Source organism: Ambystoma mexicanum, chromosome 2q, assembly GCF_040938575.1.
Source record: "Ambystoma mexicanum isolate Mex_15411 chromosome 2q, UKY_AmexF1_1, whole genome shotgun sequence".
Classification (NCBI taxonomy): Eukaryota; Metazoa; Chordata; class Amphibia; order Caudata; family Ambystomatidae; genus Ambystoma; species Ambystoma mexicanum.
The window spans coordinates 989,806,348-989,830,996 of NC_090924.1; the positions used below are offsets into that span (position 1 = coordinate 989,806,348).

A 24,649-nucleotide genomic window follows, 5' to 3' on the forward strand; every position below is an offset into this window, starting at 1 on the left:
TCAAAGGCAGGGTTTCAAGAATAATTCTGACAATATTACAAGTTATCAGGATAAGGATAGGATGACTTAGAGAGGGGAACTAAGGGCAACGCAAGGCAAAATATACTATGGTTTTCTATGGTTCCTATTAATACTCACAGTCCACTTTTTAGTTTTGGGATTTTGAACAGTCACCGGTTCTGGTCACCACACGGATTCGGTCTAACTGTCATGATGCCTACCTCCAAGGAGCCAGGTCCGACCCAGCGACCCCAGAGGCAGGCATCATTTCCCCCAGGGGAGTGCCAGCGGGCCCAAGCTGGGGCCCTTTGGACGCAGTCCTGGCGCCTTAGGCGCCAGGCTCATGTTGGACCTCTGTCCTGGCGCCTTAGATGGCAGGCTCATAAAGCTAGACATGTGTTCAAGTGTTTTAATGTGCACTTACCTGATGCAGACCATGCTGCCAAATCCAGGCCCTCTTGAGGCCTGAATGGAACTACTTTACCTGTGGGAACTTTCCACCCGGGTGTGGTCGGGGAAGGATACATACCTGCTCGGAGGAAGGATACACACTTGGGACTTCTTCCAAAGCTATTTAAACCACACCCGATCAGCAACTCACGCTTCGCGTTGTTCTGCTCCTTGCAGCTGGACGCTCACCGTGTCAGCTCCTGCATCTGGACTTCAGCCACGCCTGTCAGCATCCTGGGTCACCTGCAAAGGGAGACAAGAGACCTTACCAGCTAAATCTGCACCACGGAGACATCACCGACGATCCTGAAAGGGAAGACATTATTTTTAAAAGCATTTTGTTACGATCGCTGCAGCGCTGCATTTCACTCAACTTTCCTGGGTTCCTCCATGTTCAGCAGTGATCATCCGGATACACAGCCACTTCCCAGAGCCTAGAGAAAAAGACAAGAATAAGAGGTGAGAGAAGGAAGGGAATAAGACTTACCTGTTGGGTCATTCCCATTTCATTTCGGGTCTTGCCGCTTCCAGGCATTTTCCGGACCCCGCAAAAAAGACAAAGGGCCTCATTCCGAGTATGGCGATAAGGGATAGCGGCCACCGGTAACGAGACCGGTAGCGGTATTCCCTTACCGCCATACTCCGAGTTCCCTCTGCGCCCTCGCCCTTAACGCCTGCTTTGAGCAGGTGTTAAAGTCGAGGGCGCAAAGGGGCCTCCAAGCCAATAACGGAGACCGTAATGAACGGTCACCGTTATTTGCATCTTCCCCATTCCCATTGAGCCCTATGGGGGCTCATTTGGGAATGGGGAAGAGCCTTGGTGAATGGGGAATTACCGCCCCACCAACCCTGGAATGGGGCGGTGATTCCGCCATCCACCAAGGCGCTGCCGGTCCGGGTACGGCGTCAACCAAGGCGTTAATAGCGCCATTGGTTAGCGCCGTAATCGGAATGAGGCCCAAAGACATTGAATGAGGGTATGCAAAGCCAGTTCCCGAGCGCTCATCCAGAACTAACCTGCCATTTACTGGAACTGGAACTGCATGTTTCACTTCGGGTCGGTGCCATATCTCCGGCATTCCGAACCCCGGCCCCTAAGGGGAAAAAAGACATAAGCATTAGCGCTTGCTGCAAAAAGACAATGAACATTATTATTAAGCTTGGACTTTTGAACTTGCAACAGAACTTTTACAGAGCCTTACCTGAATAGTCAAGCTTACCTGAACTCCCATCAATCCTCAATCCAGTGAAGTAACTGGGTTTCAACGCGCCCTTGCATCAGAAGCAGGATGGAGAGCTCATCCTTCCTGACCCTAAGGTGAGACTTCACGGGGAATCGTGGAAGGAGATCGTGGAGGGTTGGAAGAGAGTGGGAGGCTTGAGCATAACTCAGTCAGTAGGTAATACTCCCTTTTCACGCACAGGGGAATATTCCTGCGCGCCGGAGAAGCCAGAGTAGAGGGCCCTTCCTGTCCATCTTCAGAGTCCTGCGCTTCACCATTGAAGAAGCATCAGCACTCGAAGCCAGACCTGCGCCTCTGTGGGAATCAGGTGAGCGTTACACTAACAAAGGACAGCCAGACAAAATCAGTGGGACAGGATCAGCAGGGCATGGACTGGTTACCGGGTTACACTTCTGGACTGGCAATTCTGGTCACTGGATAATATAGGTCATCAGGATAACAGGATGGCAGCAGCATGCAGTGAGTGGCGGCAAGCCAATCTGGATCAGGATGCCAAAAGTACCACAGTTTTCTCCTTGTTAATGGGAGATTAGTGGGTTTTAATATTGTAGGGTAGTCCTTACTGGAGCAGGATCAGCAATACTTGGCCTTGTAGTTGGGATCTGAAGTCTGGACAGATGAATCAGGAACAGGAACGCAGCGCAGGAAATCAGGAAGTGTGTGTGTGTAGGGTCTTGTCAGGGACCCTTATTTATAGTGCAAAATGACATCATCACAGTATATGACTGGGGCAAGCTTAACTAAACACACCCCTGGCAAAGGGATAGGACAAGGGTGCTAGTCTCCGCCTCGCTCTCAGTTGGTTGGATTTCTAAGGGAATGATGTCAGGTTTATGAGGTGAGTTTTACAATGTCCAAAAACTCCCACATTTACTTTACTGAAAATCCAATTTTGCCAAAAAAATACATTTCTTCAATTGCAATCTCTTGGCAAATTATACCCACAGGTTACATATTATGTGCAGCACAGATCAGTCCAATCCTCAAGTCTGTGCAACCTTGTTTCACCTTTCTGATACATTTTGGTAATTTTAACCATGAAAGATTTGGCCTAAGATGCCACAATTTTGTACACAGATGCAAAATATCCCCAGGGATGTATGTACAGAATTCTATGTTCACAACATTAATACTTTCCTTGGAATATGTCATATTTTGTAACTTCTGTTCCCCATGCGGCAATGAGTTCTACCAAGTTTTAAATGAAAGCATTTAAAACTAGATTCGAAATTGCAAACATTTTAGATGTTTACTAATTCTTGCTGCCGAGATAAAAAGTCTGTAAAGTTTCTTTATAAAATAGTCTTTGTAACCAAAAGGCAGTCCCTTTGTTACTCGATCCTGTATTTTTCTTTCTTCCTCCAACTGCAAGGAACTGTAATTTCCTTCAAGGCAAGGGGGGTTTCCCATCTTAATTGATTGAAGGTTTTATTGCCCCTTACACTTGACAGGTTAGTGTCCCAGGACTTCTATTGACCCAGCCTAGAGCACAGACAAATGTATGACGAGCATGTGAATTGACTTTGTCCTGGTCCATAGAAAGTTTTTCAAGCTGGCAATTTTCACTTGCGTGTCCTGGGTTTATGGTGTGTCTCCCTTCCTTGGGGAAGTTTCATAGCTGGCAACTGGATAGACTGGTTTTGTGAGAGCTTGCAAATCCAGCCCCTGTGTTTTAAACTCTTTAATTTCTTATTTTGGGCCCTGAATTAAACAAACCTGTGAAAGAAGATAGCATATGTGTGTATTATCACCACTAACAGAAACCCTTTATATTGCTAAGTAGGAATGCTTTCATTTACAATTTATTTTCAAACAGGCCAATTATTTTTTCTTCAGTCAGTAGAGCCTGCTTTTCCATATGTGTTAAAACTGCTAGCATTTCTTTCTTTAAATTCGATTTGGCAGCTGCCTCAGATTGCCCACACTGTCTTTGCAACTGTAGTCATTTCCTTGAAGCAGGAGTTTTAGCTAAAGCATAGATACATTTGACTTGACTTGGCTCAGAGATTGAAGGTCTCTTTGAACTGCTGCGCCTGGATACATTTGGAAGGAAAATAAATGCATGTTCCTGTGCGAGTGAAAATAAAGTTGCTTCTTGATTTCTCGAAGAGTTGGTTTGACTGGGCCTGTCACTCAGGAATTATACATGGTTTTGGTGAAGCAGAGTGAAATATCCTGGGCATGACAGGGCCTTTTTACTCTCAGTGGTTTCAGAATGAACTGATGGAATTAGCGTCAAAACAGCATTTTGAAAGGGTAAAAATGTTTCATTTAAAAGGGGATTTTTGGCTTTTGAAGCAATGCAGTGCTTGCTGCCTGTTCACTTGATTCCATATACGTTTCAGAACAAACTCGCATATTTTTTCAGTGTGTCCCCTTGTTCCATTTTGCCTGAAGTGTGCTAGGCAGGATGGTGTAGCCATTTTTTTGTTGCTGCCAAAACACAGTTTTGAGGTCCTGGTGCGCTCAGGAGCCAACGCAGCAAGGTTGCTGTTTCTTGCGCAAATGCAGCTTAGTTATGTGGGGCATGCCATTGAGTGGGGCAATATATCCCACACCCCTAAACCAAGCATTTATTTTAATATAATTTTAGTCGCAGTGATGATTCTACCTGCTGTCTCTGTGACATCTAGTGAGTTCTCAATTACCACATTAGAGTTATTTTTCCCCTCTTATTATTTTTAACATTCTTGGTCTAGTGGGTTCTGCTACCCGATCATTGAGTTGTTCTATCTCATCCCATTGATCGCTATCATATCTTGCCATGAGCGCTGTTGGCAATTCTAAGTTCAGGGGAAGCAGATGTTGATATTCTCAACCCAAAAGCATAGAGTTTTTTGTTTTCTTTATCTGGTGAGAGCTCACTTGTAGATAGAGGTGCCCCACCCTTCTCCCTAGTTGTTGCTGCTACTAGGGAATCCTTCTTTGCTGTGCTGACCACCTATGTATAGGAGATCAGTAGGTGCTGATCTGTACTTCTTTTCTAGTCTAGGATTTATGGGTCTTGACTGTACTGGGTTGGTAAATGATGGTTTAATTCTCTTAATCACACTTTTAAACAATGGGATAGCCTATGAGGAGGGCTTCCTCTCCTTGAGACCATCCTCAAAGTAATTCTCTTCCCATGGTTCCTCTATTTGTATGTTCAATTTGGCTGCTGCTCTTTTTAATAGGTCAGCATACAAGACTTGGCCTTCTGTAGGTGAGGATGACATAGGGGTTCTGTCATCTCTCGGGGTGTCAGGGTGTAATCACCAGGAACAATCTATATGTTTCCATCTTCCTCTTCCATAATCTCCTCATCAGAGTATGTCTTGTCTTCCTCTATTATTTCTTCCTCTCCCTGCATCTCCTCTATTAAATGTGGTACTATTTTAACCTTTTTTGCTGCAACCTCAAAGAGAGGACCCCCCTTTCGCTTAGTAGGTAGCTTGTTGCAAAAATGCATGAAGGATTCCATTTTACGCAAGAGATTGGAGAATCTATCTTCTGAACATGGTGTTCCCTGTGGTTGTTCTGTGTGGACGTCTAAATTCTCCACCAAGTCAGAAAAACCTGTGGCACCCTCCTTCTTTACATGGCATAAGATAGAATACCCTTCCCTTCTGCAGATGTGTGTGTTTCCTTACCTGCTGTCTGTTTCGTGTCTGTTTTGGGGGTTTTCTTTGACACAATGTCATTGGGAGGATGTTTTTCCCCACTTGACTTTGAAGCAAGCTCCTTTGTCTTTGGTCTCAGGTTCAACGTGACTGATGAATTTTCAAATCCTTTGTGCGTGTCTCCCGGCCTGTTCGGTCAATGGCCTTGATTTAGGTGGTGTTCCGGTTTCGCTTCCGGCGTCGAAGTGGAGATGTTGGACGGATGTGTGTGTTTATGTTCGCCCGGTCTCTTGGGCTTGGGATTTTGTGCAGTCTTATGAATGCCAGACCTTGTCTCCAGAGCACATCTTGAGGTCAGCCCTATGCAGCTGGGTGCTGGCTGCGAGGAAACAGTCAACGTTTCGTCCATTTCCTGCTCTTCGGCTTCACTTCTGTAGCTACCGTCTGCTTCCTCCACCTCAAGGTCTTTCTTGATAGCGGTCAACTCGACCAACTTCTTTTACGCCTGCATAGCGTAAGCTGCCCAGCTTTTTGTACAATGCTTTTTTAATGTGTTCAGCTTGAAGAGCTTACAAGCATTGCACCATGAGTCGCCCTGGTCTCTTGGAAGGCAACTGTTGCACACGCGGTGCATGTCCTTCCAATGGAACTTAGCATTGCAACATGGGCAACATTTAAAAGGAGTATTCTCCATTGGGATAGCTGGGAATGGGTGAGCTAAGTATAACGGGTGTATATAAATCTGCAATGTGGGCTAGAGGCATTCTCTCAATTTTCTGTACATTTGAGAAATGTTTAACCCTCACCAATGTCCCAACTGCATCACCTTTTCGACTTGTTGCGCCTTTTGGCATTTGCGCAATAACTGTTACCCTTGTCTCTGTGCTCAGCTGAGGATTTTGGGGAGCTCAGGTCTCATTTAGGCCTCTACCGTTGTTCCATGACAGAGACTCTGCATTTAGCATCCAACCTTAATGGAGGAAAAAGACAATCCGAGGATGCCGAGCGAGCATGGTTACACGCATATGTAGGGTAGGAATAGTGTTACAGGTACGTACCGTCAAAGCCCCGTTTTTAAATAAAAAAAACACATATGTAATACACATACCACTAGATGTCGACTTATGCCAAGCATGTGAAAGCTAAACAGATTCACAAGCTCCAGAAATATATAAATAGGTGATCACGGAAATGAGTGCTTGTGTGTAACAAATAGCAAGATAAAATGCAGGCAGGTAATTTTCGTTTTTGTAGTACAGCTGTCTGTGATTGTGTAACATTGTGGCAACGTCCTCCGCATAAAGCTGCAGACCACTTTTGCTTTGATTTGACCTTTTATTTCTTTGTTTAAATACAATTCGAGCTGCGAACAAAACACCTCTTTCTCGCACAGAATTGTGCGGTGTGACTGTATAGGAGGAGTTATAAAATCAAGGAGCCCACCTGACGTAGTATTCCTATACTTACACTGCTAAGAAAGCATTAGACTGCATCAGTTGGAGATTCCTAAATGGGTAGTGAAGGCTTTAGACTTGGATGCAATACGATTAAGATAGATATTGGAATAATTTACACTGGGAAAGTTATACTGCAGGGTGCCCTCTCTCCCTACTGCTTTTGAGTTTTGGCTATTTGATGGCACTTGCACCACCTATAAGCCAAAACTATAGCATTAGAGTACAGCTGAGCAGAAATGGCATATTAGACTTGTAGGTGTTGTTAGGTTATTCACCCACCCCACTGGATGCCCAAGGCCAAGGTTCTGCATTTTACCCTCGAACTGCACCTCTATTCACTCTCACTGCATTTCCATGATCTTTGCAGGCTATCTTCTCATGTGTGTACTTGGACTCACACTTCTTTCCTTCCCTTGGTAAGAACACTGTGTTTTGACATCCAAACTTGCAATCACATCTTGATTTGGAAATCTATTCACTCCTCTTGATCTTATCTCTAATATCCCCAACATCGCACACACATTTTCACCTTCCCAACCACAGTGGTGTCATCAAGGTATTTGGTATGTGGCTTCTCAACAACTCAAAAGGCGAAACACTAATGGTCCCATGAAGATTGATGCTGTATTGGAAAACTCTCGTCATCACTGCTCTCTGCCAATTCTCATTTAAGCTGACAGGCATTATTTTCCCATCCATAATAGCTCTACTGAACCTCTCTACATATCCATTGCTTTGAGGATGATATAGAGGGGTTCTGCAATTAGATATGCCTATCTCAATCAACCATGTCCAAAACTCTTTTGAAACAAATTGAGGACAATTATTACTCCACAAACTAGACATAAACCCTTCTCTCCAAAACACACTTTATAAAAATGTTATGATACGGTTGGACGAGAAATCTCTTACACCATCCGGCCACTTGGATAACAAATCCATCACTACTATGATAAAGTTATCTCAAGCTCACACAAAACAATCTCAACAAATCGATGGATATCGCTTCCCATGGCACTCCACCACAACCACGGGTGGTACTCTAGTCTCCAAAACCGTGTAGCTATTTCTACATTCTCCTCACTTCTTTGATCAGCCTTTCAATTAACCCATCTGTTTCTGGCCATCAAGAATCCATCCTTATCACGGTCTTGGTCCTAGAAAATCCCTCTGTCCCCTTCATGCCCCAAAGTAACAACTACTTCTCTCCTCCCACATGGTATCAGCAATCCTTGGCCTTCTCCATCTTGAATTTATTGAGTTAATCTTTGTGCTTCACACTATCATTAGTCTCCTTCCAACTATTCAGAACTTGTCCCTTTACTTCCTGATCAGTTACATCCCCTAAACAAGCCGGTTCCAAGATTCTTCTTTAAGACACTACCATAAATATATCCTTACTGTCATCTTCTGCCCTTTGTCCTCCTGCATCCTCTCCATCTGCAACTGTATTTCCAGATAAACAATCCGCTGCTGAATTGTTCTTCCCAAACACATGTTCTACCACAAGATTCAACCCTTGTAATCTCGTCACCCACTGCACATTCCTTTGTGACACCCATCCAAGCCTCTCTTGTTGAATATTGCCACTAACGGCTTGTGATCAGTCCTCCCAGCAAAAAGTCCACCATATTGATAGACTTTAAATTAAGAGATTGACCACACAACAGCAAGTGCTTAATGTTCAATAACAGATTACTGCGTCTCTACGTCCTTCAGGGTTCTGGACGCAAATGCTACAGTTTACATTTAATGCCTTCTTCCAGCATCAAAACAGCCCCTAGCCCTGTGTCACTTGCATAAGAATACCCTATGGTCTTTAATTCATCTTTGTACCCTTTCAATTATGGGTGCTTTTATTATGTCTTCTTTCACTCCTCTAAACTCTGATACACACTCACAACTGTAAGTACATTTTACCCCTTTTTCAGTGAATTACCTCTGCTTATTGGTCTTACTGGACAAACTTAGGCATAACATTCTATTAAACCTGAAATGAGGCAACTTTTAACTTATTGCCAAGTATTCCCATTTCAGATATAGCTTTAAGCGCAATATTTGTGGGTCTCACTCCATCTTTGGATAGATTGCAACCTAAATAGTCTACTTCTGACATCCAAAATGTGCACTTTTCTAATGCCAATGGGACTCCGGACTCTCCTAACCTTTTTAGTACTTCTCGCAGTCTATAATCATGCTCTGCTTCATTGCATCCCCAAATCAATATATTATCCTGATAATACGTTACTCTTTTGACTCCTCCCAACACTCTGTGCATGACCTTCTGGAAAACACTTGCAGCTGAGATTAGGCCAAAAGGCATTCTTACACGGATTATCAATGACAACTGCAGTATTACCTTCTCTAGTCTCTGCTCGTTGGGTTCTGGTTCCCTCTTTAACATTCTCTGTCGCAGCTAAGAATCTTACATACTAACATTCTGCATGAGTAATGACTGCTTTCAAATAACACACACATAACACATTTAGAACACTGCTCAGGGCCAAGATAATCCCTATGGCGATTGCCACCCACTTCTTGAGCCTCTTGCCCAAATCACATCCTCCTGGGATCTCTTTGAGCTACCTATGTCAAGCCTTACCATCAACCTGTGTGCTCGATTTGCCTGCCAGTGTTTTTTCAAAGCAGTCTTCGTAGAGTTAATTACTCAATTGTAGTTGTAAACACACTACTAGTGTAGTTCAAATTGCAATCAGTTCAGCCATCAGCCACTCGATCTATAAGCACTATGTGTGTCTTTCACTTAAATCCTGTTAAAATTAAGCATTAGCAAAGCCGCAAGGCTTGGCTTGTGCGTAAGTATTCAGCATTTGCCAGGCACTGCTATCATATGCCAAGGTACTGCCACTATTTTGCAGCTGCTAGCATCAATGGCCAATTAATACCACTAAGAAGGTGCCTGGCAAATGTCTTTCCCATAACTACACAAAATCCCAAACTGTTGGCATTGCCACTGCTTGTTGTAATTGCCATGGAAACAAATGTGGTAGCCATCACCAATAAATTATATTAAGGGCGAGGCAGGGGGAGGAGGAGTTTAAGTTAGCAGTATTTGCTGATGTGTAAAGGTAAGTTGCAGACGCACAAAGCCTTGGAGGGTGCTTTTAAAAAATAATCAGAAGTATGGGGACATTTCCGGATTATAAATTTACCTTGAAAAATTGCGTTCATGCACTCAGGCCCTGTTGTCAAACGAATTGAGGCTGAGATAAGCCATCGTCTTTTTTCGATAGTGAAAGATAAAATCACATGCATGGGGAGTTTTTACTCTCCAACACCCTCAATTAATTATACGATTTGAAATTCCTGCCATAGCAGGCTCCAAATAAGAATAATAAGGCAGGGAAGAAGGATAATATTCGCGTGGCTCGGAAGGTTTCATAAACCCAAGAGGAACATTCTCTTCAACAGTGCGAGAGCCAAAGGCCTTCTTTTAGGAGAAACATTTTCATGTTGCAATTATGGCTGATATAAATCATATTTTACGTACTGAAATGAATTCCACCTTTGACACAACACAGCAGGTACATGTCAAGTGATGTAAGTTGTCAGGATGGAGGAAGGGAATGTGAGTGTTCTCCCAAACAATGTACTGTTCATTTTGTTTAATTTTTTTGGGGTATAAACAAAACTCTCTGGAACTCAAAACAAAGGTCTATGAAGTTTATACTCCTCAGTTCAGGGATCCCTTGCCCGAATTTTTTTTTCTCCACTCTTCCTTCCTGCCTCCTTGTTTCTTGAAAGATGCCCTTGCCTGCGTCTTCGGCCCTATGTGTGCTTGCATAGTAGGCCTTGCCAACAGCAAGCGCAGGTGGCATAACTGCAACTTGCACTAGGGGACTGCACACCAGAACTATGCAATAGGCTGGATCTGCTTTTCGTTGCAACCTCCCTCTTCTTGGGTTCTTCTCTACATCCTCCGCGAGTTGTAAGAGCTTCATGACTATCGAGTCCTCTTCAAGTGCTCATCTATAGTTCTAATTTCCACCTTACAAATGCTATGCCACATGCCTGTACCTTCATCCAACCTTCTGTCATAGCCCCTGGGCTTAAAGTGCAATTCCCTCCCTTTACTTCTTTATCTCCTCCTCTTCCTTATCTCTTCCTACAATTGCATCCCTAATACCCTCCTGCCTCTCCTCTGATGTTTCCTCCATCCACCTTCTGAACTGAATCCTCCTCAACTCTCCTTCCAATCTCCACCATAATACTCTATTATTGTATTGCTAATAGTGCAAACCCAGCACAAGAGCAGGGGAGTGCTTCACAATGGCAGGGTGGGAGTATTGGGCTTAACACACTCCTCCTGTCCTCCAGTGCTTTCATTTCCAACCTCCCCCTGAAGACATTTCTACATCTCTCCCCTGATATCAACTCCAACCCCCTTAATACACATCTCCTAGTTTACCTTGATGCCATATCCAACCACTTTCTTAATATTCTCCCCTTCCTAAATGCAAAAGTGAATGTCCTACTCTCCTTTAGCTCTCTATCCACCACCTCGCTCCTCCTATTCCTCCACATATCCGTCACCGCCAACCACCTCTCCAACTCTAAGACAACCTATCTCCAGAATCCTTTCTCCTCCTCGAACCTCCTGCTGCACTGGCTAATAACTTGAAGAAGGACACAGTTTACCCATGAAGGTCATCTGTGAGGACGACAGGAAATTACATCTCTGGAGTACTCCTGTCTCGATGACACAAACTTGTCTGCCTAATCTGGGTTTTCCAGCCAAAGGAAAGGGGAATTGTGGGAGTCGTAGTCCATGAGATTCGCCAGCTAGGTCCATGCGATTTGGACTTGGTACATCCCAAAGACATTCCCTCTGATGTTGTAGACATGGACTGGATTCCTATATTGTCTCCAACATCCTAAATCTGCAGTTAACTGTTCCAGATCAGCTCCGGATCTACGCGATCACTGCGTACCCCGTTTTACCGAATCCGGAAATGTTGAGTTCTAAAATGGCGGTGCACAGTGACCACATGGGTCACACTGTGCTGCTTTCCCCTACCCCCAAACTCCCCTCCCCACTTACTTTTGCCTACTCACACACCTGATTTCCCATGTTTTCTCCGTACCCTCGTTCGCCCTCTGGGATGCAAGTCCCCTTCCCCTAATGTGGGTAGGGACTTTTGTCGCAGGGTCCTTTTTTCTTTTTTTCATCTTTTTGTTTTTTCCGGCACCGCACTCCCGCACTCCTCACCTTGGAAGCGGAGGACACCCCTGATCCCATTATACCAAACACAGGGAGCGGGGGACTCTTCATAATGGGATTAGTCGTTTCTGTTCATACCCAATGCAAAATACCTGCACATTCAAAATGTATTCCCTGGTATTTTGGGGCAATACCATCAGCTCCAGGTTTTCCATCCAACCAAGAGGTGAATTCTGGGAGTTGCAGTGTGTGGGGTTTGGATTTCCAAACTGTTTGGGTGATTTGGTCAGGGAACATTGCACCTCCAGGTCCATGGTGGCGATGAGCGCAAGGTCACTAACACTACTTAATGCTGGTAATGCCAAAGGATATAGGTAGGGTGGGTTTCCCAGATTTTAAGCAATAGCAAAGGGTGGCGCAACAGAGTATAGGTTCATCGCCTGTGGATATCCACAGGTAAACAATGGGAGGCCCTCGAAAACAGTGTGCAGGCCTCTAAGATTTTTGCAGATTGGTTTTGGACCCCTCCACAGTTTTATGATCAAATATTTTTTTTTTTTTATGACTTTTAGTTTTGTAAAGAAAAACAAACTTTTTTGTCAGATTCGATTCAATTGCGATCCCCAACCCACGTCATGCCATTGATGCATTTTTCCTTTAAGTTAGGCAAGCGTGGGCATAATGGATCATCTAAGTTAAATCCTTGTTCTGGGGAGCCAGTGTTTTATAGTGGTTTATGTCAGTATCATGTCCATAAAGTTAATCACGTTGCAGGTTAGCTGTACGTTTCGTCCCGTTATCAAATACGACCACCATTCGTCCATATTGCCGTTTTTAGGTGCATAACGTTCAAGATGGAGGGTACGCTGTTCATTAATCTGTGTGCAATCGATTATAAGATGTCTGATAGATTCAGGTTTTAGCTTACAGAAACGACAGTTGGCATCGATACTTATGGGATCTTTTATTCTTCTTTTGTATAACCTGGTGTTGGACAAGTTAAGGCGAAGTCTTAAAAATTGATTCCGATGATAATGAGAGGGAAACTTAGACAGGTATTTCGGTAAAGTACCTCTTTCCTGTTCGCACATTCCATAGTCTAAGCCTGAGGATAGTGCTGCTCGCCTTCCCGCATTTTTAATCCACTTGGATTGCATGAATTTTTTATTTTTTTTTATTTTATTGGTTTAAAACAAACCTTTAAAATATTGCACAAACATCTACACCAAACAAAAGTTTTACCGACTCCGTCATCATTTATCAATGCCCCCGACTGGATCGATTTCATTCTCCCCATACCTTCGGCCAGAGATATTCACCCAAATTACCCCTTAAAAATGGTTTTTAAGAATTCTCAATCCTTTTCTCCGGCTCCTTATTGACCTGCGTTCTCTTTTAATTTCGCTACGATAATAGCCAGAAAGGAAGTCAAGGGCAAGATTAGTTTCATGTCCAGTCCATTCCACATTTTCCGCCACCACTCTTCTGCGCACGCAGAACGATTTGCATCCGCCCATTGACCCAGATGTATTGATCTAGCGTCTCTTAGAGCTGAGCAGAAGAGGACTAAGTGTTTTAAGGACTCTAGCTCCTTATTAAAAAAGCGACAAGTAGAGGTTTGACCCGCATTACACGCCCAATAACTGGTTCGCTCTTTAGTTCTTAATGCATTCAACCGGAACAGTAAAAATAATCTTCTTGCCTTTGCGTTTGGAAAGCGGGACAAATATTTTTGCAAGATGTTGTACCTTCTTGCTTCCGTCGGAGAGTCTGTCATCGCATTAGCCATCGATCGCTCACGACATGTATTTATCCAGTCAGCGCGCCATAGTCACACTTTTGCGGTCGCAGGATTACTATGGAGCATTTGCAAACTGATGTTGTTGATCGCCAGAAGATCTTCACATCGTTTTATCCATTGAGAAAGGATATCTGGACTTCCTGATGCCGCCTTGTGAAATATCTGGAATTGAAATATTCCCGCTTCTACACACGTTTTTCGAAATAGTGCAAGTTGATTCCAGCATATTCTCGCATGCAAAGAGGTTAATGCTAATTCATACCGTATACAGGCAGTTGCGATTCCAGGTGGTAGATTTAGGGTCTTTGACCAGAACATATGTTCTAGTGAACTCCAGTGTGTTGATGGACAACCAAAGGCATTTTCTGCACCATATACCAGAATTGGTACTACTTTTTGTTCATAAAAGTTGCGTAATGGTATCATTGAAAATTGCCCATATTTTTTGTGAATTACCAGACCTTGACAGGCCAACTGGCCACATTTCCTTTTTGAATCGGCCACCCAAGGCTCCTCACAGATACTGGTATTAAGTGTCATGCCAAGGTATTTTACAGTTTTTGATATCTGCAATTTCTCTTGATTTAGAGACCATACATACTTTGAGCCTTTTGAATTGTGACTTGTTTTCAAGTTCTCGAGCACCAATATTTCTGTTTTAGATGTATTGATCTTCAAATTATTCTGGTAAACGTAGTTCTGTACAGCATCAAGTTTGCGTTGGAGCCCGATAGGTGTTAAATCCAGGATTACTAAATCATCTGCGTACAGCAGCCAGTTTATCTTCGATCCATTGAGATTAGGTGGAAAGGATCTCACTGTTTGAATCGCTTCACCGATATCGGAGATGAATAGACTGAAAATCGCAGCTGCTAGTGGGCAACCCTGCTTCACTCCTTTCAGTGTCTTGATTTGGGTGGACAACGTTCCTGAAGGATCCAACCGAATGGAAATTGAGGTGTTTGTGTGGAGAGCTTTAATTGCCGCTAGTAGGCCAACCGGGCAACCCCACAACTCTAGTTTTTCCCACATTAGTTCACGATCGATCATGTCGAAGGCCGTAGAGAAGTCGACGAAGGCAAGATACACTTTCGTGTTCGTTCTTAGGGCTTCCATTTTAAGCAGATTTAGAATCAGCAGGTTTAGCGAGCATCCAACAAATTTCACAAAGCCCGCTTGTCGTTCATCTATTTTTTTCGCTGTTTTGGCCCAGTTAGTTGCACTTGCAAGAGAGATGCAAAAATCTTACCCAACACATCAAGCAAGGCCACCGGGCGATAGTTTTTTGGTGATGCTCTATTCCCCTTCTTGAAGATCGGCACAATAATGCCAGTCTTCCAAGAGGTTGGGACTTGCTTTTGTTGGTTGATTCTCGTAAATAGATCATAACATATGTCAGTCCATAGGTCCGGAAATTGTTTGATCATACAATTAGATAACCCGTCAGGACTGGGCGCACAAGAGTTTTTAGCTCTCACAATTATCTCTCGGATTTCATCCTTGGTAAAGTGTAGGTTCCATGAGGTTATGTTGGAAATTGGCACAATTGGAACAACGTCTTTGGAGTATAGGTCTGTAAAGTACTTGACCCACTCCTTTTCTAATACTGGGCACGCTTGCAGAGCCATTTGTGAGGTTTCCATGCAGTTGATGGTACGCCAGAACTCGCCACTGTTCTTATTCCTGAGCATCTTCATCATTGCTTCGGCGTCGTTTTGCTGTAGTACGACTCGATGACTTTTAAGCCAGTTTTTATAGGCTTGTTTAACCGCTTTGTTTTTTGCAGTTCTTTCAGACTTGGGGCCCTGATTGTTTTTTCGAATCTCTGCTCTCATGGATCTTTTCCGTTGCATTATCATAAGGTCAAATCTATGTTTTTTCGCAAATGACTGGTTTTTGAGACCAAGATTCTTGCTTTTGAACTGAGACAGAATTGGCGTATATTCAACCTCTTTCGTCGTTGCCTTAAACTGGCGGCTTATCTTCACCACGTCCTGTTCTTTCAGTTTTAAGCGAAGGCGATTGGATTCCACCAATACTTTGAAGTTCCACTTATTGCATTGCAGGCCTTTCGTGTCAAGGAATCTAAGTTCTAGCATGTCATGATCACTGTTGGGCATTGAGCGGATTTTCATAGTTTTTATTTTTCTATGCAACTTATCGGATACAAACATGTAATCGATAGTGGAACTTTGCCCATCGCGCTGCCATGTGGACTTAGCTGGAATGTCACCCTGCGTGTGACCGTTTAACATCGCAAGCCCTCTCACTTCCATCTCTTCTCTCCATATCTCTGCCAAACGGTTTTTAGAGGAATTCTGAGGTTTGAAGAAATCGATATTTAGATCACCACAAACTATCACTGCGCTTCCACTGCTTGATTCCAGCAACTTATCAAGGATTGCAGTAATTTGGTCGACGAATGGCAGTGAACCAGTCCGTTGATGGTTCCAGTATACATTAATGATATAGATCGCGTCACAAGCATTGGCAGCAGCAGCAGTTTTGCGTATCTCGCAGACTTGAATGAATGCAGTGTAATTGACTGAGTTATGCAGTCGGTAGCCCGATGATCTTTTGATCATTGTTAACAGGCCTGCAACTGGACGGCCCTTCTCGGCTTTAATCGCTGGATTTAGTGCACACTCGTACTCTGGAGCTATTGGTAGTTCGCACATCCAGGTTTCCTGTAAACAAATAAATTGAAGATCTTGTGCCCAATTGTTGTTTAGAAGATGTAAAAAACCTCGTGTGTTCCATGAGGCAAAGGAACATTCCTGCTCGGTAATAATATTTGGGCGTTAGCTGCTCGAATGAGCATTCAAGGCCACAGCCATCCATTTCCAGTCTTCCGCCCGTTCGGGTTCCCTTTGGTTATTAGTTTGTGTTGGCACGTAATTTCCTGGGCAGCTCCCATTTTCAATGGTAATTTTAATTCTCTCAATTGGGACAATTCGACTATGCGGGTTCTTTTCTGCCGCCGTAAAGCCTTGGGACGGAAGAGATGGAAACTGGGCCGTGCAAGAGCGATCGATCTGTTCAGGATGGACCTGCCGATTTGATTCTCCTTGAGCTAGTTTTCTCACTTCATCGTAAGCTTTAGACGTGCATTTCATGGAAAGCAGGATATCGCCAAGCTCAGTTATCGTCGCATCTTTATCATTTTCTCGTTTTTCCGGGTTTCTCGCTTTATACGTGTCGAAGCCCATTGATAGTAGTTCTTCATTCGCCTCCAAGATTACATTTGCGATTAAGTTGGAATTTACATGTAGAATCACCTTGTCGGTGCGACGTTCCTCAGGAAATTCGATTATTTTCAAGTCTTTCGACTCCAAAGAGCGAAGTCGAGGTACATAGTGAAGCAGTTTTAACACATTAGATCTGTTCAAAATTAGATTATCCTCGCCCTCCAGACGCTCAAGCACTAATTTAATCAGCAATGAGGGTTCTGTTTGTCTAGGAGCATGTGGCGCTGTTTTATTTTTCAGATTTAATGTCGCCGGGGAGGCCTTATGAAAGACCAGTTTCTGGGATTTCTCTGTAATGGCGTCAAAAACAGGGGACACCTCTGAACAGGATTCTTTTTTTTTGGCAAGTGGCCCAGTTAGATCAGATTTTTGAGACATAAGTAGGCCTTGAAGCCTTTGTCTTTCCCTTTTCGCATGCAAGGTCAGGAAAACTGGACTCCTCTGCTCTCTGATTATGTCAGGCTCCTCATTAACCTGTGGCATAATCTCGCAAATTCTATTTTTGGCTACTCGATTGGGGCAAGTTGAAGGAGCTTCACGTTGTTGTGTTTCTAACTTAGGACAGCTTTGTTTTTCTAGTGCCGGATTCTGAGGGTTATTACTCATGTTTTTACCAGCTAAAGAAGTAACCACTTCTTGAACGGCGCATATGTCAACAGCAGTTTTATTCACCTCATCATCAGGATCGCTGTTATCTTCGTAAACTGACATGTTCAAGAGTTCAGTTTGTATGACTAAGTCCTCATCGTTCGACGGACTCTGCGACACCTTGGACTTTAAGTCATCCAATTCGTGATGAGCATTTTGAGTCTCCTTAATAGTATCTGCTAATTTCAAGCTGGTAGTAATGGCCTTGTCAACTATTTGGAACATGTTTAAGTTCCGCAGAAATTTGCGAGCTCCTTTTAGTTGCGATTTTTTTCTGGCAGGCATGTTTTTTTGCTTTTTCAATTGTACGTTACAAGACTTTCTGCCAGCATGTACAGGCGAATGCACTTCGTTGTCTAAGCTTCCGAAGATGGAAAACAAGCCTACAGGCTTTGGAGTTGCCACTTTTGCGAGTTGCAGCTCGGGGGCCAGCTCTGTAGTTTTCTGTACTGTAGAAGCGCCGGAGGGCATTTGCACGTCCCCTAAAGCTGGATTGAATGCATTTTTTGTTTGCAGAAATGCTGTGTTAAAGGAAATATCAAGCGAAGTTGTTTGGCCAACGTTTTTATCCCGAGGTTCACTCACAGTCATTTGTTTATGCGCCTCCATTTCCAGCTAATCTGATCTGTCTTTGAATGATTCATGTGAGATGTAAATCACCTCACTTGATGCGGCATCAACTGCCTTATCATCCTGGAGGACTTGCTTCAATTGGTGGATTGGTTCTGAACGTAGAGGTGACATCTTAGCCAACGGTGAGGAACTTGCAAATGTATCCACATTAGGGGGCAGGGCTTTACTTCCCGGCTCTTCTGGATTTTCGTCGCCCAGCCGGTCTTCGCTTTTTTTGATAACATGTGATCTATGAAACAAGGACAAGGCTTCCTTTGCAACCTCAGCGAATAATTTTTTATCAATCATGTCATTCTTTTTTGCCTCTTTTACTGCTGTGATGCCAGCCAAAATTTGATGCGATACATCTTCTTGTTTGTGTCTCTCTATCTCTTGCATTGATTCAAGATGGATCAGTTTTGAATTCAATAAGGCTAGTAACGTAGTAACGTCCTTGACATTGTCGCTCAAGGATTCGTATAACTTAGTAAAGGGTGCCATCGAGATTGCCATTGCCGAAGTAAGCGCCATCATGAGATCGCTAGAGGGAACATGAACACAAGGAGCAGTTCGATCTTCTGCTATCTTCCTCTCTGTCTCAGGAGCAAAACGTCTCCCTCGGGCCCATTTCCTCCTTATCTTTGGGAAGGGACGGTCTCCCATCGAGGAATCTGACGTTTCCAAATCATTAGACGTCTCTTCACAAATTGAACTTTCCCTTACAGCGAACTGGGATTTCTTGTTATTAGAGTGACTGCTCGTGTGTGGGATCGGTATTCTTTTCTGGGAATCGACAACGTTACCATCTTGAGATTGAAAAAGGCTCTCAGGCGATTCTGCAGTGTATGCTTTGCTTCTTTTGTAGTTGCTCGATCCCCATATATCACGATTTAATTCGGTGACATTCGTACAAGTTCTTTTCTGAGGGGCTTTTGGAGATATTTCGGCTGTTATGGTAGATACAGATGGCCGATTACACGATCTAGATTTATTTAAGTTAATCAGATTCTGTAACACGGCCGAGACGACCTCTAGTGAGTTTCTTTTGTCATTGCTCAACGGGGCAGCTTCTATAGCGTAGGGTGTAGGCGGGCTTGAATTCTGATGCCAAACGGTCTTCTCACTGGGCTCTTTACAAGGGCTGTCGTTCAAAGCTTTATTACTGGCAGACCTAGCACTGTCTGTTCCACTGGACAGCCCCGTATGGAACTCGGGGCGCGCAGACGCTGCTGCGTCAGTCACCGTGGCAGCCAGATCTCCCAGGCGCAACACCAGCCCCGGGACGCCCACATTACCATCCCCACACGTGACCTTGGCTGCCGCTGAAGGCCGCGCCCCCCCGGCCGGCCCACCTGCGTCATCAGCGAGCTCCGCGGCAGGGGAGTCAGACGCGGCACTGGACCACCAGGTCGCTGCGGCCCCTCCTGTAACCGGGACGCCTCCAGCCGCACCGGCAGCAGCCGCCGCGCACAACGCTGGCGGCATGGTACCACTGCTAGTCGGCTCATCCAGGTTAGATGTGCTCGTATGACTCGACAAATCAAGGTTATTCTTTGCCCTCTTCGATTCGTTCGCGGATGTTATAACTGTGCACCCCTCTTCCTCCGCCTGATGTACATGGAGAGATGGGGCGGATGGGGGGGGTGAATTGAGTTCAGCCAACACTGGAGGAGCCAGGGACGATGGCGAGTTCTGCTTAATGGGTGCAACCTCGTCCGTGGATTGCACGGGTTCAAACACCTCTTCCAACTGTGTGGCAGCGTTGCCATCAGTTAAGTCAGTATTACCAGATTGCGACCCGCAAGAAAAGTATTCACTCACTTTTCTGTTGCTTCTGCTGATGTTTGCTTGGGTCATGGTAGTCGTCGCTGTTTGTCTTACTTGTGCTCTAGTCCTTCGTGGCACCTTGGACGTATGTAGATTTGATGGATCCATTTCTCGGGTAGCTGTTAACCTGTGCGATATCGCCGTACGCCGCTCGCCAAACAGCAAACAGTAAGATCCACAGCCCTTCGGTCCTCAGGGCTTAGCGCCACAAGGGTGAAAGAGGCGGCCTTATATAACTTGTGACCAAAGTCAGGTGACCAGGTCAGCTGCTGTTAAAGGTATAGGCACACGCACCTCAACACCCTCTACTCCTTCTCCTTCCACTCGCCACAGCAAACAGTAAGATCCACAGCCCTTCGGTCCTCAGGGTTTAGCGCCACAAGGGTGAAAGAGGCGGCCTTATATACCTTGTGACCAAAGTCAGGTGACCAGGTCAGCTGCTGTTAAAGGTATAGGCACACGCACCTCAACACCCTCTACTCCTTCTCCTTCTCCTTCCACTCGCCACAGCAAACAGTAAGATCCACAGCCCTTCGGTCCTCAGGGCTTAGCGCCACAAGGGTGAAAGAGGCGGCCTTATATACCTTGTGACCAAAGTCAGGTGACCAGGTCAGCTGCTGTTAAAGGTATAGGCACACGCACCTCAACACCCTCTACTCCTTCTCCTTCTCCTTCCACTCGCCACAGCAAACAGTAAGATCCACAGCCCTTCGGTCCTCAGGGCTTAGCGCCACAAGGGTGAAAGAGGCGGCCTTATATACCTTGTGACCAAAGTCAGGTGACCAGGTCAGCTGCTGTTAAAGGTATAGGCACACGCACCTCAACACCCTCTACTCCTTCTCCTTCTCCTTCCACTCGCCACAGCAAACAGTAAGATCCACAGCCCTTCGGTCCTCAGGGCTTAGCATGAATTTTATTTTTGCCAGTTTCGGCGACCGTAGCACCAGAGGCATTTTTATGTTTGCTTCTTCCAGAATGTCTAATAGGTTTTCTTCCCAGCTTTTTAGCATGAATGCGGATGTATCGTTTTTTTTGTTGGCCAAAATTGTGTAAGCAGTTGCTACCGGCACCATTCTGATTTTCCTCAACAGTAGTATGGATTTCCATAGTACAGTAGAGTGCAGGGAGTCAAGACCAAGTTCGTGCCTCACAGCCACCATTGAAACGCATTGTGGTAGTTGGAGGACTTTACGCCAGAAGCAACCTTCGACTTGTGCCCATAGGCTTGCCCTAATATTCCACCCTGTTTCACTCCCAAAGCATAATGCTGGGATCACTTTCTGTAAGTAGAAAGTCATTACTGGTTGGAGTGAGAATTTCCCATAATTTAAATGCAATTTGCGACCTTGTAAAGCAAACATTTTCGTGCGCAAGATGATTTCATTTGTCCAACTCCACTCTCTGATTGAGCCATTGAATGAAACACCCAGATATCGGATGGCTTCTGTACATGATAGTATTTCCTTATCGATGTACCAGTTGAACCTCGCTTTTCTTTTGTTGTTATTTGGTCCAAAAACCATCACTTGCGTTTTGTTTACATTTATCGTTAAATGATTAATTGTTAGGTAGGCTTGCAGAGCTGCTAGTGATCGTTGTAGGCCTATTTAGGTGCTATCGAGCAACACTATGTCATCCGCATAAATTATATGTGTTACAGGCATGCCATTAATTTTTGGAGGAAAGCACCTCTTTAGGGAAAAAGCTTCGGGTAAATCTGAGATGAAAAGTTTAAACAGTGTGGCTGCAAGTGGGCAACCTTGTTTCACACCCTGTGTAGTTTTTATTTCATCAGTTAATTCTCCTTCTGCATTTAGACGTACACGGATACTGGTTTTAGTGTGTAGTGCCACCAGTGGGGCTAGTAATTCATTGGGACATCCCCACTTTTTTAGTTTATGCCACAGCAAGTTCCGATTTATGCAGTCAAAGGCTTGCTTTAGATCAATAAACGCTAAAAATAACCTTTTTTTCTGTTTCATTGCATTTAGTTTAGCCAGGTTTAGCAATACCAGATTGAGTTCCACGCCGACTCCTTTGGTGAATCCGGTTTGTCTCTCATCGTAGATCTTATTTAGTTTTGCCCATCTTTCAATTTTTTCTTGGAGGAATGTGGCAAATATCTTCCCCATAGTGTCAAGCAGCGCTATGGGGCGATAATTAGCAGGATCATCTTTGTTTCCTCTTTTGAATACTGGAACGATTATGGCTTTCGTCCATGAGTGGGGAATTTTTGATGTTCGTGCAATCTGGTCGAATAGCACCCTGATGAGATTTGCCCAACTTGCTTGGTTTGTTTTTAACATGATGTTGGATACTCCGTCAGGGCCAGCGGCGCGTGATGATTTTAACTTCTGAATTGCGTATGAGATGTTCTCAAGTGATTCTCTTACATCCCAGATACAATGATCTATTCTTAAGTTTGAGGTTTTATCATCCCCAGTGTTATTGAAAACTGTGTCATAATGATTTGTCCAGGAGGATGCGTTCACACCATTTGCTAGATAATTGGGTTGAATCAGGCAACCATTATTTATTATTTTCCATATGTTGGAACTGTCTTTTAGGATTAAAAGACGCAGCATTAGTTCTGCTTGTTCCTGTCTTCTACTGATTTTAAAGGATTTCAACAAGTTCCGATACTTTTGACGCCTGGTGGCTAGATGGATCAAATATTAAACACGCTATCGTATACATGGCAAGTAAAAAAGCAAGAAGGGTCTATCCAATTGGATCATCACCATTTAGTGGTCTATGTGCCAAACACCCTTTACCTCACTCACACTGAGGACCCAGTGCAATGCATCATTGGCACAAGGCAAGATCATAGATGGCAGGCCATCTATAAAAGAGGGACCGTTTCTGTATGTAAAAGGTGATGTAGTCATTTGAAGAAACTTGCCAGTGGTGGGGAAGGAATACATTCCCTATTTTGGGCACCATGGTGCTTGATGAGAAAATGAACAAACCCCCAAGGAATCCCTCGTCTTACTTTTTGCTAAAATGGTCAAAGCTCAAGATTTGCTCATAAAAGGTGTATTAAATCCAGTTAAACTCACAAGGACAATACAATCATCAGATTTAAAAGAAAGTGACAAGACCACTACCTCAAGCAAGGAGGCAATGGGGGCTTGGTTGGTTCTTAGCAGTAGTATGCCGGCAACAATATCCCTTGGCTTCACTGGAGGAAGCTTAAAAAAAAATGGCGCCAAAGACCAAGAGAGGCAGACGACGCGTGGGGGGGGGGGACGCCGTCGACACGAGCACAAACAGTTAATGAAAAATAAAATACCCAAAACATGGGAAATGGCACATATACATATAATTAAGTGCAATCATGCACATGTGACAAGTCACATCAAAATGTTCACAACTTGTTTTGTGTAACCGTACAAACCTTTAGTAATGTGAATATGGGTGTCATTAGTTCACTTGTATTATGTTGAAGACTAATCAGACTTCGTTTCAGCATTGAGAATGGGATTAGAACGCCCAATTTGGCACCAAACTCTGGCATTTAGCAAAAGAAAAGAAAGTACCGATTCTGAAATAAGAAATCAAATCTAAGGACCGTGATTTTCCGCTTTGTTCAGAATGAACTCTTTAGTCACTCACAGACCTTTCATGCAGAAGCATGGCTTTCACGAAAGGTCAGAATGATCTATACGAGGTCACGTGTTCCGTCGATGAAAGGCATTAAAGTGGAAGTTGATGCATGAATGTTCCATTTCAGTGTACCCTTTACAAACTCATTGTTAAGTCAAGTAGTGGGATTCTTAGCTGCTGGAAGAGGAATATAAATGCGCTACAGCCGATGGGCACAATATGCTGCAGTGCAATTTGCGTGTTTTACCAAGTTCAGTGCAACGGGTTCAGGCTTGTTCCTGCACTAACCTAGGCACTTGACCGCTTCTTGGACCATAATGCCCATACCCAGACACTTACGGCGTAATACAGATGTCCATAGTCCACTTATTCTTTGTGGCATAAAAGGTTGCAGGTTTATTACTACGCATAGACAGCAATCAGACTAATTCAATACAACATCATGATTTTCACCACTGCAAAAACACACATTGGGCCTCATTATGAGTCACCCGGTATGGAAATAACGGTGGCAGTCAACCCGCCGCCACCATTATTACCATACCGGGTGATTCAGCGTCCTGCAGGCGGAGGTGTCATTCCCGCCAGGTCTGACCTGGCGGGTTTAACACCGGCCGCCTGCAGGTGGACGTGGAAACACTGGCACCATCACAAGATGGTGCCGGTGTTTCCCTGGTCCCCATTCCCATTGAGTCCTATGGGACTCAATCGGAATGGAGATTTACCGAATTCCGCCTCCGGAATTCCCAGGTCACCGGGGTTGTAATGCCCCGGTAATTCTGGGAATCACGGAGGCGGAATGGTAATTCGAGTCCGGCGGTAACCGAGCAGGAGAAACCAGCAGGTTACCGCCGGACTCGTAATGAGGCCCATTGTCTACATTGTTGTTCTTATGCAGTGGCAGAGGTGTACACAGGGTAGGCCTGAGGGGGCCCAGCAGCGCTGTTTGGGCATTTACAGATATTTTTGTCAGTG

The 24,649-nt window shown here is 44.4% G+C and overlaps 1 protein-coding gene across 8 annotated transcripts in view; it reads right to left on the reverse strand.

Moving 5' to 3' along the window:
* The window catches only part of TPK1 (thiamin pyrophosphokinase 1), a 2,318,051-nt gene that overhangs the window by 1,795,705 nt on the left and 497,697 nt on the right, over positions 1–24,649 (reverse strand). The window lies entirely within an intron of this gene.